The following is an 18355-nucleotide window of genomic DNA, read 5'->3' on the forward strand; positions in this document are numbered from 1 at the left end:
GGGACTGCGGGTTCAATACCTGGGTCAGGAAGAGCCCTTGGAGGAGACAATGGCAGCCCGCTCCAGTATTCTTGTCTGGAGAATCCCATGGATGAAGGAGCCTGGTGGGCTACATAGGTCACAGGTCATAAACTTCATAGGTCGCAAAGAATCAGACATGACTGAGTACACAGGCACACACAAATACTCTTAGTGGGAATAAAACCTCTCTAGCCTTATCGTTTTTTACTATAGACAAGCTATCACATCTTTTTGAAAATATATATATATTTACTTATCTATTTACTTATTTATTGTCAGCTTCGCGTCTCGGTTGCCACGTGTCAGCTTTGCTCTAGTTGTGGCGTGCAGGCTCAGCAGTTGCGGCACATGGACTTAGTTGCCCCACGGCCTGTGAGAGCTTTGTTCCCTGACCAGAGATTGAACCCACGTCCCCTGCAGAGTGGATTCTTAACCACTGAACCACCAAGGAAGCCCCTGTCACATCTTTTTCTGAGAGGCAGTCTGAAAGAGAAAGAGCCTGAGGATGAAATGAGGCCAGGGAACCACCAGTAGCGGAGGACGAGGTAGCTAAAGAAAGAGGAAGTCACTGTGAACATTTCCTGTTTCACAGTTTCATCTGCGCCTGGCCTGGGCCTTGGTTTTGCCTCCTGAATGTGCTTTGTTCTGTTCCATGAACCAAGGCATCCCCCCGGCCTAGCTTGTTCCCGCCCCACGACTTTGGCCCTTGCTGTGCCCTTGACCTTGAGTGCCTTTCCCCAGACCTCTGTGTAGCAGGTTCCCTTCATTCCACCCCCTGTCACTTAGAGTGACCTTCGCCAACTTCCCTGTCCAACCTAGCCACTGCTCCCCCTTCTCTCTCCAGCCTATTATCTTGGTTTATTTGTTGCAAAGAATTGCTATTTTGACATTATCCTGCATGATTTCTTGTTTATTGTCTGTCTCCCCAGCAAGAATATAATCTCCATGGAAGAAAGAAGCTTGTCTGTCTTGTTCATCAGTCTATCCCCAATATGTAGATTCATGCCGCACACATAGGAAGCGCTCGATAAATGCCACTGAATACACGGAACGAGTGAATCGGTTGTGAGACAGGGAGCTCGGCTCAGAGCTCTGTGATAACCTGAGGTGGGGGGATGGGGGCAGAGCTGGGAGGGAGACTCAAGAGGAAGGGGATCTATGTATGCTTACGGCTTGTTCACATTGTACAACAGAAACCAACACAATATTGTAAAGAATTTAATTATCTTCCAATTAAAAATAGATTAAAAAAATAAAAAAGCAGAGGCTGAAAAGTCCTAGCCCTATGGGTGGTCACTCAACCAATATAAATAAATTAAATAGATAACAGCACATCTCCAGTCCTCCTCAGCCACCTTTTACTTTAGTTTTCTCCATAACGTTTATTATCATTTAATATATTTCATAATTTTCTTCATTTTTAAAATTGTCTCCTCAATTAGAACTTGAAGCATCCCAGAGGTGAGAGCTTCTCTCTGCTTTGTTCTCAGCCATGTCCTCAGGCTTAGAACAGCACTTAGTATTGAATAAATGAATAAATATGGCCTAGGGAGTAGAAATCCCATTAAAAAAAAAAAAAAACGGATTTGGGGATTCTCTTAAAAATGTGGTAAATTCCAGAGCATTAGACCTTCTCAGGTCCACGTTCTTCATCACCCCCACCTCTGACAGGAAGCTGTCAGTTGCGAAAACCATCTCGCTTATATGTTATGTCAGGGAAGAGAAGTACTTATCTCTGTGGTAAGTGGTAAGTGAAGAAAATGAATGCTAGACTTGAAGGCCAAGCTGTCCATCCTCATCTGCACTATAGACCTCAGAAATAGCAAGACATTTAGAATTCCCTAAACATGCCATGCCATTTACTCTCTTTGGGTCTTTGCATGCAGAATACCCCTGTCTAGAATGCTTTTCCTCCTTCTCTGCCTGAAAACCTTCTCATCCTGACACTTTGAATGGAACACTGAAGAATCAGGAGGTGAGGACGGAGAGGTAGGAAGAAGCACCATCATATGGGACCATTGTTCTCCGCATTAAAGAGTTTCTAACAACCTCTTCTACAAGTGATGGAAAACAAGAGCTGTCTGTTTTAGAAAGAAGCACAGAGATCCTTTGCCACATACCCTGTGAAAGATTAATATCATATGTTTATATATAAAAAGAATGTTATATTTCTGCCATCTGCAGTCTGTGTTTAGGATATTTGTGGTCTGACGTGGCCATGAATACTGCCAGCATCAAGCCACGTCATCTCAACTCCAGGGCTGAACAATTGTAATTGTTAAGGTGCCCACTAGGGGCTGATCTCACACAGCATTTCTACACCTACAGCCTCCAATTTCTATACTTCCCCGTTTCTGTTGACTTTTATGCAAACCATTCTCAGGCCTTAAAGTTCCTGCAATTCTTTCCTTAATTCGTCTCCAGTATCTGATAGCACCAATACGTCCTTGGAAACTGATGGATTTCGGATTGCTGAGCAGCAGTCCAATTGAGGTTTGTACAATCTCAAGGTCACACTGAGACTCAAGTTCTGTGTTCCTTGGTACCTCAGGCAGACATGGTAAAGTCAGTTAGCTACAAGGCACGGTTTATCCTTCACTGAAAATACTTTCACAGTACCCATGACGGGGAATAAAATCACACTTTCAAGTGAATAGGATTTGTGAATTTCTCAGTAGGCATTCAGCTTTTTTTTTGAGTTTGGACTGTGTGCTCAGTCGTGTCCGACTCTGTGGCTCCATGGACTGTAGCCTGCCAGGCTCCTCTGTCCATCAGATTTCCCAGGCAAGAATAGTGGGTTGCCATTTCCTACTCCAGGGGATCTTCCCGACCCAGGGATCAAACTTGTGTCTCTTGTGTCTCCTGCATTAACAGATGGATTCTTTACCACTGTGCCACCTGGGAAACCCCAAAGAGGTTGAACTAGCTGGAAAAATAACTCTAGAAGTAAAAGGGACAAGATTATAAAAGCCGATAGAAGTGAGGAAGTATCTGGAGAGTTTCTCTCATTTTTTTCCCCTTCATCAAATTAATTTAAGTGGATAAGATACAGAATAAAAATTTTAATGTCATTTTTTAATGGAGGGAGAGGGTAGTTTTATGAGCATGAAAAATCACCTGAGATGTCTTTTAAATTTACTAACATCCAGACCTCACACCAGAGCAATTATATCAAAATTCCTCAGCTGGAGTCCAGGAAATGCATGTGTTTTTTTTTTTTTTTTAATATTTCCTGGTGACTCAAAGCTTTGACTCAAAGCACAATGTTGACACCACTTCTCAGGCCTCTTTGGACCTCAGGCACTCAATTAGTACATGTTAGAATAAATTTGTCAAATGAAGAGGCTATCAAAGATGACTTCTAACATCCATTCTAACTCTATAGTTCAGTAATCCCATGCCCAATCATAATCCTCCCAATCTAGACTTTTCCATACAAGAAATAAGCAGGCATCTATTCAACATACCCACTCCAGTATTCTTGCCTGGAAAGTCCCATGGACAGAGGAGCCTGGTGGGCTACAGTCCATGGGGTCACAGAAGAGTGGGACATGAACAAACAAGTGACCTGAATAAACTTAGTGACTGAATAAACAAGATCAGGGAAATAATTTCTCTACCCCTTCAAAGCCATTGGGAGAGCTATGAGATAAATGAAGAATTTCTTGCTATTGGACTAATATGGAAATAATCTGAGTTTGTGTTACATATATGGTATGTGTCCATCTCAGACCTTTTTAGCTTATTTGGGTATATTGTCACAATGGCTTGGAACTTGGCTGAAATGGAATATTTTTGTTTCCTTCTACACTGTGTCATTCAAACTTTACACCTTGAGCAACACATAATCTAACTGTCCAACAAGAAATACAAGTTTATCTACTAGTATGATCTGTGATCAAGGATCAAATTAAGTATAATACGACTGTGTCATGACCTCTATAAATGAGATCTCAGTGTGAGATAGGATACTTTCTTGGCTCCCATTATAGCTGATCCCAGGAAAAATGGAAATTGGTTCTTTCTTGGCCCAGGTCTATGTAAGCATTTGCTCTCTCACTTTACAGAAGTAAATTCTCTTTCTTTAAAAATTTGCAAAGATTTAATTCAATGTCATCAGTGACCATATCATTTTAGAATTTGTATAGCCTCAATGCATAGTAATTTCTTTCTTTCTTTTCCTTTTAGAAGATATTACTGAATCATGTATCTGGTGAGAGGTAGGCCCAGGAAAGCAAAATTCAGGAAAAAATTAATCAAAAAAGTCAAGATCATCCATTTGCCTTTGAGCAAATAAGGATGATTACAAAGAAAGTCAAGATTCATTTTTTGAAATTTTAAAAAATTGGGTTTTTTAGTCCAAATAAGATAATAGTCGAAAAACACGTTTGTTGAGAAAGAATTTCTTGAATTATTTTTATTTTAGTTCCTATTGGCATATCTTGAGGAGAAATGGAATAGGAAGACGAAATATTCCCGGTGGAGGGTCGCTGACTAGAAACTGTAGCCGTGTGAGATGGCTGCATTTAAACAGAAACAGACCAATGAGGAGTAACATATACCTGAAATTAACACTATCATAAATCAACTATACTTCAATTTTTTTAAAGAAGAGTATCTTAACCCTGCTCGCATACTACCCAGTGGGGTGAGAGTGTCAGGATGAACTGATCCACCTTCAAAAATAAAGCAGCTACAGTATTTGTCAATATGAATGGTCATGTGTGAACATTCTCAACCCCTAAATAACTGCCAGCTTTAATCTGAGCTCACTTATTTTCTGCACAGAAGAGACAAGGAGCAATACTGAACTGGAGGGCTAGTCCCTCACTTAATTGGATGGAATATAAAGAATACAAAGATGGGCAATAGATAACATGTGGGGCCAGGGTAAGGAAGTGGCTCTTCTGATTACACCTTCTGGAGGCAATCAGAAAGGAGGTGACTTTTGTTGGGCTTTGATGCTTGAATAGATCTGAAGGGATTGGAAGGAAGGTTTTGGCTGGCAGAGAATGCTATGGGAGATGCTATGGAGGCCAAGGCATAGTAAAATAAAAAGAATTAGGTGATGCTATTGCTTGATCATCAAAAAAGCAAGAAAGTTCCAGCTTTATTGACTACGCCAAAGCCTTCAACTGTGTGGATCACAATAAACTGTGGAAAATTCTGAAAGAGATGGGAATACCAGACCACCTGACCTGCCTCTTGAGAAACCTGTATGCAGGTCAGGAAGCAACAGTTTGAACTGGACATGGAACAACAGACTGGTTCCAAATAGGAAAAGGAGTATGTCAAGGCTGTATATTGTCACCCTGCTTATTTAACTTATATGCAGAGTACATCATGAGAAATGCTGGGCTGGGTGAAGCCCAAGCTGGAATCAAGATTGCCGGGAGAAATATCAATAACCTCAGATATGCAGATGACACCACCCTTACGGCAGAGAGTAAAGAGGAACTAAAAAGCCTCTTGATGAAAGTGAAAGAGGAGAGTGAAAAAGTTGGCTTAAAGCTTAACATTCAGAAAACTAAGATCATGGCATCCAGTCCCATCACTTCATGGCAAATAGATGGGGAAACAGTGGAAACCGTGGCTAACTTTATTTTTCTGGGCTCCAAAATGACTGCAGATGGTGACTGCAGCCATGAAATTAAAAGATGCTTACTCCTTGGAAGGAAAGTTATGACCAACCTAGATAGCATATTAAAAAGCAGAGACATTACTTTGCAAACAAAGGTCCGTCTGGTCAAGGCTATGGTTTTTCCAGTGGTCATGTATGGATGTGAGAGTTGGACTACAAAGAAAGCTGAGTACCGAAGAATTGATGCTTTTGAACTGTGGTGTTGGAGAAGACTCTTGAGAATCTCTTGGACTGCAAGGAGATCCAACCAGTCCATCCTAAAGGAGATCAGTCCTGGGTGTTCATTGGAAGGACTGATGTTGAAGGTGAAGCTCCAATACTTTGGCCACCTGATGCGAAGAGCTGAGTCATTTGAAAATACCCTGATGCTGGGAAAGATTGAAGGCAGGAGGAGAAGGGGACGACAGAGGATGAGATGGTTGGATGGCATCACCGACTCGATGGGCATGAGTTTGAGTAAACTCCGGGAGTTGGTGATGGACAGGGAGGCCTGGTGTGCTTCGATTCATGGGGTCGCAAAGAGTCGGACACGACTGAGCGACTGAACTGAACTGAACTGACTGATTGCTTGACTGTGGTGTCTAGTAAGATTTAATGATTTAATGACCAGAAAGCCCCACCTGATTTGTCTTTTCATAGCTCTTCAATGTTTTATGATGTATTATTACATCATGAACATAGTATCGATCATCATACCAAAAATCCTAACAACCGTATTCAAATGCAGAGAATGGACCTAATCTATAGTCTATCCTATTTTTACATAGGACACCCTCTCTCACCCACCCACACAAATTCTTGATGTGACCAAACAATAAGTCAAGGAAAGAAACAGATACTGGCTTAAATATTTTAAAAGATTGAGTTCACTTGTCATTTCTTGCCAAGTGTACAGCCACTGGATTCTAGAAAAATGAGAAGCTGGTTATTCATTTTATAAGTAAACCACAAAGTTAAAGATTCACCACCTATTGCATTAAAAACCAATAGCTGGTACAAGCTGGTACTGTGTATTTATTTCTGATATGAGAAATGAGACACACCTGCTATTAACAAATAATGACATGATACTGTGGAAGAATACCCAGGAAAAACATACCAGGGCAACTTAGTCACATCATTTTATCATGTTGGTCATTATTACTAGGCTTCTCGCTGAGAGACTTCAGAATTCTCTAGGCCAGGAGTTCTCAACTGCGGGCAATGTTGTCTCCAGGGGACACTGGACAATGTCTGGAGACATGTTTGGTTATCACAACTGAAGAAGATATACTGGCATCTAGTGGGTGAAAGCCTGAAATGCTGCCCTAAAATTCATAGGACAGCTTCTCACACACACAATAATTATTTGCTCAAAATATCAATAGTGCCAAGGCTGAGCAGTCTCTTTGGCATGAAAATGAGTACTCTAAAAACACTCATCCCCAAATTTCTGACTCCAAATCCTAGATCAGTTCTGCAGCTTTTTGGTGCAATCACTATACAGGAATCCACATACACCCTAAATTACACAGTCGTCAGGTAGAGAGTAGTGGCCTGAATTCAGATTCTCATTTGACTCTTTACTAAGTAAACTCTCATTGTTTAACCCTTTTAGGCCTTAGGTCCCCTATCTGTAAAATTGGGAAAATAATAGTAACTATATCATAAAGTTGATATGATGTGTAAGTAAAGAAACAAATGGAAAGTTTTTAGAACAGAGTCTTGCCCAGAATGCTAAATAAATGTAAAATTTTGTTTTATTAATATCAATTTTATCATCATGATCACCATCATCATTACTTAGAACAAGGCAAAATATTAAGATTTGTATTTCTCTAATTTCCAAAAATGCAGTCATTTGAATAATAATTTTATTATTTCCAATATCATCTAAACTACTATTTAGATTTTTAACTACTTAAAATAGTTTAAAGTAATTAAACCTTAACTACTGTTAAGATTTTTCTTTGAATTGTCACACTTCATACTCTTTATAAACTTATTCTGTCCTTTGCTGTTTGATGTCTTAACTGTACTGTATTTTCCTAATGCACACAAAATAATGCCACGCTATCGCAGCAAACTGGATTAGGAAATGGCAACCCACTCCAGCATTCCTGCCTGGAGAATCTCATGGACAGAGGAGCCTGGGGGGTTACAGTCCATGAGGTCGCAAAGAGTCAAACACAACTGAGTGACTAACACATCAAAGCAAAGGTTTTGTGTTTGACATGAAATCATCAATATGCCCCATTGGTAAACATGCCACAATTAGACAGCCAACCCCCTTCTGGTAGACTTTTGTCATTCATTTGGCTGCTTGGCTTCTAAACATTTTATTAATCTTGCTGGAAGGAGAGTCCACCTGCCATCAAGGACGTTACAAATGCCAAGATGCCTTTTCCCAGCTGCCTTTGCAGCTGAGGCATGAGCATGTGACCTCAGCCTCACCAATGAGACTTACTCGTGCCAGAGCGTGAATCCGGAGCTGGTGACCAGAAGGAGCAGGCATGTGTCAATCCTTCAGTCTCAACAAGCTGAGCTTCAGTGGCTGTAGTGACATGCAGCCCTGGCAGGCTGAGGTGGCAGAGATTCTCTCAGTGGCCCAAGACGACCCAGTATTGAGTAAATTTCCAGAATTACAAATTCAAATGCTGGAGGGACTAGGCAAATAAATGACCAACAAGAGCCAGGTCAGAGGGAAGGGGGTACCATGCAATCTTGAGGTCTCACACCTTCTTCTAACTTGAGCATCCACTACTCCATTCTAGCTATTTGTGGAGGTAGAAGCCCTGTACTACCAGATCTGATTTTTCCTGTTTCAAAACAGTAACTCTGAATTTTATGTGAAATTGATGACCAACTAATGCACACACACATATAGACAATCACCATGTAGGACAGTGGTCCCCAATCTTTTTGGCACCAGGGACATGTTTCATGGAAGAAGAAATTTTGACAGAGAGGGGATGGTGGTGGGTGGGATGGTTCAGGTCATAACGTGAGTGATGGGGATTTCACTTGCTCTCCCACTGCTCACCTCCCGCTGTGTGGCCCAGTTCTTAACAGACCTGGACTGGTACTAGTCTGCAATCTGAGGATTGGGGACCCCTAATATAAGTCATCATCGATGGGCATGTGCCTGTGAGCCGTCTTCAGTCCTCAGGCCACCTCCATGCAAACTTCAGGCTATTCCTAAGTCCTCTCACTTCTCACCTCACCCACCATGGAAGGTTTAATGGAGAGGGATGTTTAAGCAGCCTCTCTCTATCCCTGTAATATTTGTAAGACTTCAAGCAGCTGATAATATTAAGTAGTAACATCATTAATAATGATAATAATATTAAGCAATATCACAATATTAAGTGATAATAATAATCTTATTTAATATAAAATATAATAATATAAAGTGATTTACTCAATAATATTATTAAGTAGTAATAATAAGTAACTTTAATATCCTAGGTGGCACAGTGGTAAAGAATCTGCCTCCAATGCAGGAGACAAGCGTTCAATCCCTGGGTCGGGAAGATCCCGTGAAGAAGGAAATGGCAACCACTCCAGTACTCTTGCCTGGAGAATCCCATGGACAGGGGAGCCTGGCAGGCTACAGTCCATAGGGTCTCAAAGAGTTGGACATGAGTAAGCACACTTGCAGGCAACTGTAATACTAATAAGACTTCAAGACTTCCATATTTTCTACTAGCCTTCGACATAGACGCCTTATTCCCTGAGTACAACACAGTTCCATGTCTCTGTACTTTTGCTCACGCTGTTTCGTCTTCCTTTACCAGCCCCTGACTACATTTTCTTCTAAACCCTATTCAAGGCTCACTTCCTTCTGGAAGCTTCTCCTGATTTCCTCTCCTACTTCCTCCTCCTCCACACAGCCATCTTAGGTTAGATACCCCTTAATACACGGAGATAATATTCCAAACATTTTTTTTAATGTCTTCATCCCAAATCTCTAGAAAACAGGTGGAGGCTTCCGCACTAACCCTTTATCAGGAGATCCAATCTACAAGCAAGAGGACAGAGAAAGCCAGTGGCATAACTCAGTGTGAGTCCAAAGGCCTGAGCACCAGGAGCTCTGAAGTCCCAGGGTGGGAGGAGAGGAAGGAGAGCAGGAATAAAGTCTTCCTCTGCCTTTTCCATTCTACTGGGGTCTTCAAGATTGGGTGGTACCTGCCCTCATTGGTGGGAGGGGATCGTTCCTACTCCGTCTACTGAACAGAATGATGATCTCTTCCTGAAACACCCACACAGACACACCCAGATATAATGTTTCACCAGCTACCTGGGCATCCCCTTCCCCAGTCAAGCTGACAGAATTATCCAGTATGTGTGCTGCATGCTAAGTTGTTTCAGTCATGTTCAACTCCTTGAGACCCCATGGACTATACCCCACAAGCCCATGGACTATACCCCACAAGGCTACTCTGTCCAAGGGATTCTCCGGGCAAGAATACTGGAGTGGGTTGCCATTTCTTCCTCCAGGAGATCTTTCCGACCCAGGGTTTGAGCCCAAGTCTCTTTTGTCTCCTGCGAGAACCAGCACACTTAGCAATCCAAGGTGTGTGGACTTCTGGCCGTGCTCTCCACCCTATTTCCTCTGGCCTCTCCCACCCACTCTGGCCTTTCAGGAACCTAGATTCTCTTCAGGTCCCACAGGACCATCTTGCCTTGGGTGGTTGCTCTAGACAAATCTCCACCAAATTAAAACCTCTGCAGTGTGTATAATATCTACTATAGCCGTTTTATTCTTGTGGTTGTTGAGTGACGTTCACAAGTCTAAACAATACAGTTGATTTTTCTACAAGAAGGTTTTTGTGTACTTTTTCAACCAAAAAAAAAAAAAATGTTCCTTTTAATTGTCTCTCTCGTGCTAAGCAGTTTTCAACACTCGCCCCAGTAGAGTTTCTCTCCACCCCCAGAATTTCCCTGCTGATACTGAATCGACAACAAGTGAGCATTTTTATATAGAAAAGGAGTCTCCATCCATATGGGATTTTTTGCACTTTTTAGGGGGGAAAATTTGCCTTTTGTAATTTTTTTCATTTGTCATTTTCTGCATCCACTTAGCACGTAACGATTCTTTGTGTGTTTGCTTGTTTTCTCTGCTATTTATTAGAGATCTGGGTACACAGCACCCAGCTAGATCACTTCACTCACTGATACCTTAAGAGGCTTCATGTTTTCTAGCCACTGACCATGTATCCCAAAAGTCAACCGTCAAATCTTCAATTTTTCCTTCTCCAGGGGCTGAAAAATATAAGAATGGGATTGAAAGGTTGATTTAAAAACATAAATTATGGAAAATGAAATAAGTCACTGTCTCTAAATCATGAATTAAACTCCTAGTAATGCTCAATTCCATCTGTTACTTTAAGAACCCTATCTCTGAAAGTAGTCTTGACTATCAGGAAAGATAAAGAAGCCTGGTAATCTGTTAAAATATGACACGTAACCTTCATCACTTCACCCTTTGGCAACTACATTTTCAATGGCATATTGGTCAGCAGGTGATTTATTAACTTCCTCTTGTAGTAACTATTTTTCTGTTATCAGTAGGTATGGCTTTTGTTACCATTTGCTGCAGCCTTTCTTTAAAGACAGTTTGGGAATATTCATGAGATCTGAAATGCAGGCTGAAAAAAAAAAGATTGTTACAGAACTGCAAGAGTTAGTCTACCTTTTGCCATGTGTGGTTCATCAAATAACGCTTAATCAGACTCCTGAAAGGAGCCCACACATGCTGTGGTCCTTGGGAGAGCAAAGGCCTCAGAAAAAATAACTTTCAGTGCGTACCTTCTTTATAGAAAGTTCAGGCCTTGAAGTCTGCCAGTAATATAGAGCCAAAATGTGGGGGTGTTCAAAAGGCTTGGAATTCTTATCTCAGGCATCTTAGTCATAGTGTACCCTTAAAAAGTAGACTTTAATTTATGAGTCAGGCTTTAAGATGCCATAAAAGCACTAGGAATTTGAAATTTGGGATTTTGCATCTTGCTACTAACTCTGCTTTGCCCAGAATCATGAAATGAAAAGTCAGAAATAAAAGTATTCTTTTGCACATTAACACAGGCAATGTTATCCTTGGGCAAATTTTTGGAACAACATCAAAAAAGCCTTTTATTAATGTTAGTACATTCTAATAAAAGAGGTCTGGATAAATGGTCCTAGGTGGAGTCATAGAATCCAAGTCATCTTAAAATAGAAGGAACTTTACAAGGCATTTGGTCTAACCCCCTGAACTTTAGAATTATAAGTAACGGAAGCACATAAAGAGGAAGGGACTTGGGTATGGTCATCCGCTAATTACAGAAACATGAGATGGTGGGGAGTGTCTTGTGGCTGAGGTGGCGAGGGAGACCCCTACGTCCTGCAGTGACCTTGTACACTGAGACCTGATCTAACTCATGGCAAATCAGGTGGACTCTGACTCGAATCAGACCTCTTTACACAAATTAAATTAAATTTACTAATTTCAAAAAATTAATTAAATAAAATTTGCTTATTACTGATTTTGTAATGAAAAAAATAAAACCATCTGAGAAAAGATTGTTTCTGTTCCTGTGACAGATACATTCCCGAAAATCTGCAGGGTTAGTGTCTACCATCAAATACAGTTTAGATGGGCTTCCCTGGTAGCTCAGCTGGTAAGGAGTAGACCTGCAATGTAGAAGACCCTGGTTGATTTCTGGGTTGGGAAGATCCCCTGGAGGAGGGCATGGCAACCCACTCCAGAATTGTTGCCTGGAGAATCCCCATGGACAGAGAAGCCTGGTGGGAGTCCATGAGGATAAAAAGAGCCAGACACGACTGAGGAACTAAGCATAGCACAGAATTTAGATACTTTGCTTGATTCATATGACTCCAGGGGTACTGAGCACAGTTAACCGCTTTTCTTCTCGAAGCACTCTCTTATCCTGCCTTTCTAGACACCACATTCTTCCAGTTTTCCTCTGCTCTGACTCACGGCTCCCTCACTGCCTTGTGCTTTCTCTCTGTCCAGCAGATAAGCGATGGTACGGGGAAGGCTCAGTCCTGGGCCTTCGTTTCTCTTTCCTTCTCTCTCCCCCTCTTCATCCTCACACTATGAATAACCTCCACCCAGGTTATGACTTCACACGTGCCAATGATTCCTGAAGGTTTCTCTAACCCAGGTAGTTCTCATGCCCAACTGCCCAGCCTGCCATCACCCCTTGGGTATCTAATAAGCATCTCACAACTTGACATGACCAAAGCCAAAAATTTTGATCTCCTGCTGGGAGATCTCTTCCTTCCACCCTATCCTTCCTCACCTCAGTTACTAGCACCACCTTCTACCCAGGGGCTTGAGCCTCAAATCTGGGTGAGACATCCTCAACTTTCCTTCACCCTCTATCTGCACATCCAGTCCATCAGCAAATCCTCTTGGCTCCACCTCCAAATTGGCGGCACCTCTAAACCCCGCCTCTGCATCCACTCACCTGCTCAGTTGCAAAAACCTCTTTGCTTGACTCTTCTGCTCCTCCTCCCTGAGTCCCATCACATACATGGCAAGGGCCATCTTTCAAACACTAAATCAGGCTCTCTTATCTTACTTTTATCTTAAATTCTTTAGTGATTTTGCAGTTCTCTCTGAGTAAATTCCAAATCCCTCACCATCACCCTCAGGGCTCTGCTTCATCTGACCTACTTCTCCCCTCTCTCCTCTCAGCCCTTTCTCCTGACCTTTAGGGACATCTTTCTTTCTTTTTTTATAAATTAATTTATTTATTTTAATTAGAGGCTAATTACTTTACAATATTATAGTGGTTTCTGCCATACATTGACATGAATCCGCCATGGGTGTACATGTGTTCCACATCCTGAACCTCCTCCCACCTCCCTCCGCATCCCACCCCTCGGGGTCATCCCAGTGCACCAGCCCCGAGCACCCTGTCTCATGCATCGAACCTGGACTGGCAATCTGTTTCACATATGGCAATATATATGTTTCAATGCTATTCTCTCAAATCATCCCACCCTCGCCTTCTCCCACAGAGTCTGAAAGACTGTTCTTTACACCTGTGTCTCTTTTGCTGGCTCGCATATAGGGTCATCATTACCATATTTTTAAATTCCATATATATGCATTAATATTGGTGTTTCTTTTTGACTTGCTTCACTGTGTATAATAGGCTCCAGTTTCACCCACCTCATTAGAACTGATGCAAACGCACTCTTTTTAATGGCTGAGTAATATTCCATGGTGTATATGTACCACAGCTTTCTTATCCATTCATCAGCCGATGGACATCTAGGTTGCTTCCATGTCCTGGCTATTGTAAACAATGCTGCAATGAACATTGGGGTACACGTGCCTCTTTCAATTCTGGTTTCCTAGGTGTGTATGCCCAGAAGTGGGATAGCTGGGTCGTATGGCAGTTCTATTTCTAGTTTTTCTAAGGAATCTCCACACTGTTCTCCATAGTGACTGTACTAGTTTACATTCCCACCAACAGTGTAAGAGGATTTCCTTTTCTCCACACCCTCTCCAGAATTTATTGTTTGTAGACTTTTTGATAGCAGCCATTCTGACCGGTGTGAGATGGTACCTCATTGTGGTTTTGATTTGTATTTCTCTGAAAATGAGTGATGTTGAGCATCTTTTCATGTGTTTGTTAGCCATCTGTATGTCTTCTTTGGAGAAATGTCTGTTTAGTTCTTTGGCGCATTTTTTGATTGGGTCATTTATTTTTCTGGAATTGAGCTGCAGGAGCTGCTTGTATATTTTTGAGATTAATTCTTTGTCAATTGCTTCATTTGCTATTATTTTCTCCCATTCTGAAGTCTGTCTTTTCACCTTGCTTATAGTTTCCTTCATTGTGCTAAAGCTTTTAAGTTTAATTAGGTCCCGTTTGTATATTTTTGCTTTTATTTCCATTACTCTGGGAGGTGGGTCATAGAGGATCCTGCTGTGATTTATGTCAGAGAGTGTTTTGCCTATGTTTTCTTCTACGAGTTTTATAGTTTCTGGTCTTATGTTTAGATCTTTAATCCATTTTGAATTTACTTTTGTGTATGGTGTTAGAAAGTATTCTAGTTTCATTCTTTTACAAGTGGTTGACCAGTTTTCCCAGCACCACTTGTTGAAGAGATTGTCTTTTCTCCATTGTATATTCTTGCCTCCTTTGTCAAATATAAGGTGTCCATGGGTGCGTGGATTTATCTCTGGGCTTTCTATTTTGTTCCATTGATCTGTATTTCTGTCTTTGTGGCACTACCATACTGTCTTGATGACTGTGGCTTTGTAGCATAGTCTGAAGTCAGGCAGGTTGATTCCTCCAGTTCCATTCTTCTTTGTCAAGATTGCTTTGGCTATTCGAGGTTTTTTGTATTTCCATACATATTGTGAAATTATTTGTTCTAGTTCTCTGAAAAATACTGTTGGTAGCTTGATGGGGATTGCATTGAATCTATGGATTGCTTTGGGTAGTATATTCAACTGTACCAAAGCTTTTCGGCCTCAAGGCCTCCTTTGGCCTGAAATCACCTCCCCTTGTCCTCCAAACGCTGCATCCGTTTTTCAGGGCTCAGCACCCAGTCCTCTCCTTCCTGCCCCTGACAGCGGCTTCCCCAACTGCTCACTTTCCTCTCACCCTGTTTCTTTCCCCACAGCCTTGCACTTTCCACAGTTTGCAATGACACTGTTTGTGTCACTGTCCAGTCTTCATGTTTCCCCAATAGAATGTGAATTCCACCAGGGCCCCGAGTCAGTCTCATCACCACCAACCTCCAGTGTGAGCAGAGCACCTGACACACAGTATATACTCAGTATCCGTTGCACGCATGCTCAGTCCTATTCTATGTCTGGAAATAAACGAGGAGAGCAAGTCCAACTCGCATTTTCTTAGTTAAAACCCAAGAAGTGCAGACGGTAATTCTGATAGTTGTATCAGTTCAGTTCAGTCACTCAGTCATGTCCAACTCTTTGCGACCCCATGAACCACAGCACACCAGGCCTCCCTGTCCATCACCAACTCCCGGAGTCCACACAAACCCATGTCCATTGAGTCGGTGATGCCATCTAACCATCTCATCCTCTGTTGTCCCCTTCTCCTCCTGCCTTCAATCTTTCCCAGCATCAGGGTATTTTCAAATGACTCAGCTCTTCGCATCAGGTGGCCAAAGTATTGGAGCTTCAGCTTCAACATCAGTCCTTCCAATGAACACCCAGGACTGATCTCCTTTAGGATGGACTGGTTGGATCTCCTTGCAGTCCAAGAGATTCTCAAGAGTCTTCTCCAACACCACAGTTCAAAAGCATCAATTCTTCAGCACTCAGCTTTCTTTGTAGTCCAACTCTCACATCCATACATGACCACTGGAAAAACCATAGCCTTGACTAGACAGACCTTTGTTGACAAAGTAATGTCTCTGCTTTTTAATATGCTGTCCAGGTTGGTCATAACTTTCCTTCCAAGGAGTAAGTATCTTTTAATTTCATGGCTGCAGTCACCATCTGCAGTGATTTTGGAGCCCCGAAAAATAAAGTTAGCCACTGTTTCCACTGTTTCCCCATCTATTTGCCATGAAGTGATGGGACTGGATGCCATGATCTTAATTTTCTGAATGTTGAGCTTTAAGTCAACTTTTTCACTCTCCTCTTTCACTTTCATCAAGGGGTTCTTTAGTTCTTCTTCACTTTCTGCCATATGGGTGGTGTCATCTGCATATCTGAGGTTATTGCTATTTCTCCTGGCAATCTTGATTCCAGCTTGTGCTTCCTCTAGCCCAGTGTTTCTCATGATGTACTCTGCTTATAAGTTAAATAAGCAGGGTAACAATATAGAGACCACCTAAAACTCAGGTCTTTGTTCTTCCAGAGTTATGCTTTTTTAAAAAATATTTAAGTATTTATTTTATTTATGGGTTAGGTCTCAGTTCTGGCATGTAGGATCTTTTTGTTTTGGGGTGCAGGCTCTGTCCTGTGGCATGAAAGGTAGGCTTTTCTCTAGTTCTGGCTTGAAGGCTCCAGAGCATGTGGACTCAGTAGTTGCCCCACAACATGCGGTATCTTAGTTCCCCCACCAGGGATCGAACCTATGTCCTCTGCATTGTAAGATTCTCAACCGCTGCACCACCGGGGGAGTCCCTGTGTTATTCTGCTCTGTTTGTTTTGCCACAAAATGTTACATCAAATCACTGTGTTTTCTCTCAGGTAGATGCTTTCTTTCTTCAACCATAACACAAGCATCTGGCAGGGAGCTGTGTCCTAAATTTTTCACATGCCCTGCACCTGAGCATCATGTCTTACATGATGCAACTATGCAATACATCCTTGTTAATCAATCAGTGAGTTAAGAAGGTAATTTTTTCTGTGAGATTTTTAATTTTATGCTTGAAAGATGAAATGTGTTACTTTCAGGGTTTTAACTACTGAAAAAAAATTGAAGTATGAAAATACAGTTGTTTTCAGAAACCATCATCATTTCCTGCAGATTTCAGTCCTTTTGTCTTAATATAGCAAAGTTTATTAACATCTATATCTATTATCTAGCTTAGAGAAAAAATATAAACAAACATGACAAAATATTAACATTTTTGCTTTTGTTTATGTGGAAGAAGTCATCAGTCCAAAAATCAACTATAGTTTTGGGGTCTTAATTAAATTATACTAAATTAAAAAAATACTATTAATTCTCCCTGCAGAAATAGATATTAAGCAAGTGTTCAACTTGACTATTACATTTAGAAAATCGGCATCTGTGTGTTTCTCTTATTTTGAATAACATATAGCTACAAAATTATCTGAAATACTTGTGGTCTTACTGTCACATGAGCTTTTCCCAAGGTATTTCTAAATGGACATTTTATTGAATACAAAATTTCCAGCCAAATGTATTTGCTGTGAGAATTGTAGCAACTGATGAGGTTCTTTTGTTTGTTTTCTGAGATGTTGCGTTAATTTCCTGGGGCTCCCATGACAAAGTACCACAAACTGAGCTGCTTGAAACAACAGAAATATATTGTGCCAGAATTCTGGACTCTAGACGTTCAAAATCAACATGTTGGCAGGGCCGCTCTCCTTCTGAAATCTGAGGTGGGAATCTCTCCCTGCCTCTTCCTGGTGTCCAGGGGCGGCCACCAGTCCCTCGTGTTCCTTGGCTTCCAGCTCAATCACCCCAGTTTCTGTCTGTGTCATTGCAGGGCCTTGTCCTGTGTGATGGAATCTTCGCCTGGCATTTCCCTCTTCTCATAAGGACACCATTTACAATGGGTTCTGGACCATCCTAACGACCCCCTCTTAGCTTGGTTACATCTGCAAAGACCCTATTTTCTTTCCTTTTTTTAAAAACAGTTGTTTGTTTATTGTTTATTTATGGCTGCACTGGGTCTTCTTCATTTGGGGGGCGGGGGTGTGGGGTGCTGGGAGGGGAGCGCTACTCTGCTGTTGAGGTGGGTGGGCTTCCCAGTGCAGCGGCTTCTCTTGGTGCCGATTACAGGCTCTAGGTTTTGGGCTTCACTAGGTGCGGATCACCAACTCTAGAGCTCGGACTCAGGAGTTGTGGTTCACTGGGTTTAGGAGGCCTGCCGCACGTGGGACCTTCCCGGGCCAGGGATCAAATCCGTGTCCACTACATTGGCAGGCAGAGTCTTTACCACTGAGCCACCAGGAAAGCCCCCTATTTTCAAATAAAGTTACATTCAGAGGTACTGAGGGCTAGGACCTTGGTGTGTCTTTTT

Source organism: Odocoileus virginianus, chromosome 15 (assembly GCF_023699985.2).
Source record: "Odocoileus virginianus isolate 20LAN1187 ecotype Illinois chromosome 15, Ovbor_1.2, whole genome shotgun sequence".
NCBI classification, from domain to species: Eukaryota; Metazoa; Chordata; class Mammalia; order Artiodactyla; family Cervidae; genus Odocoileus; species Odocoileus virginianus.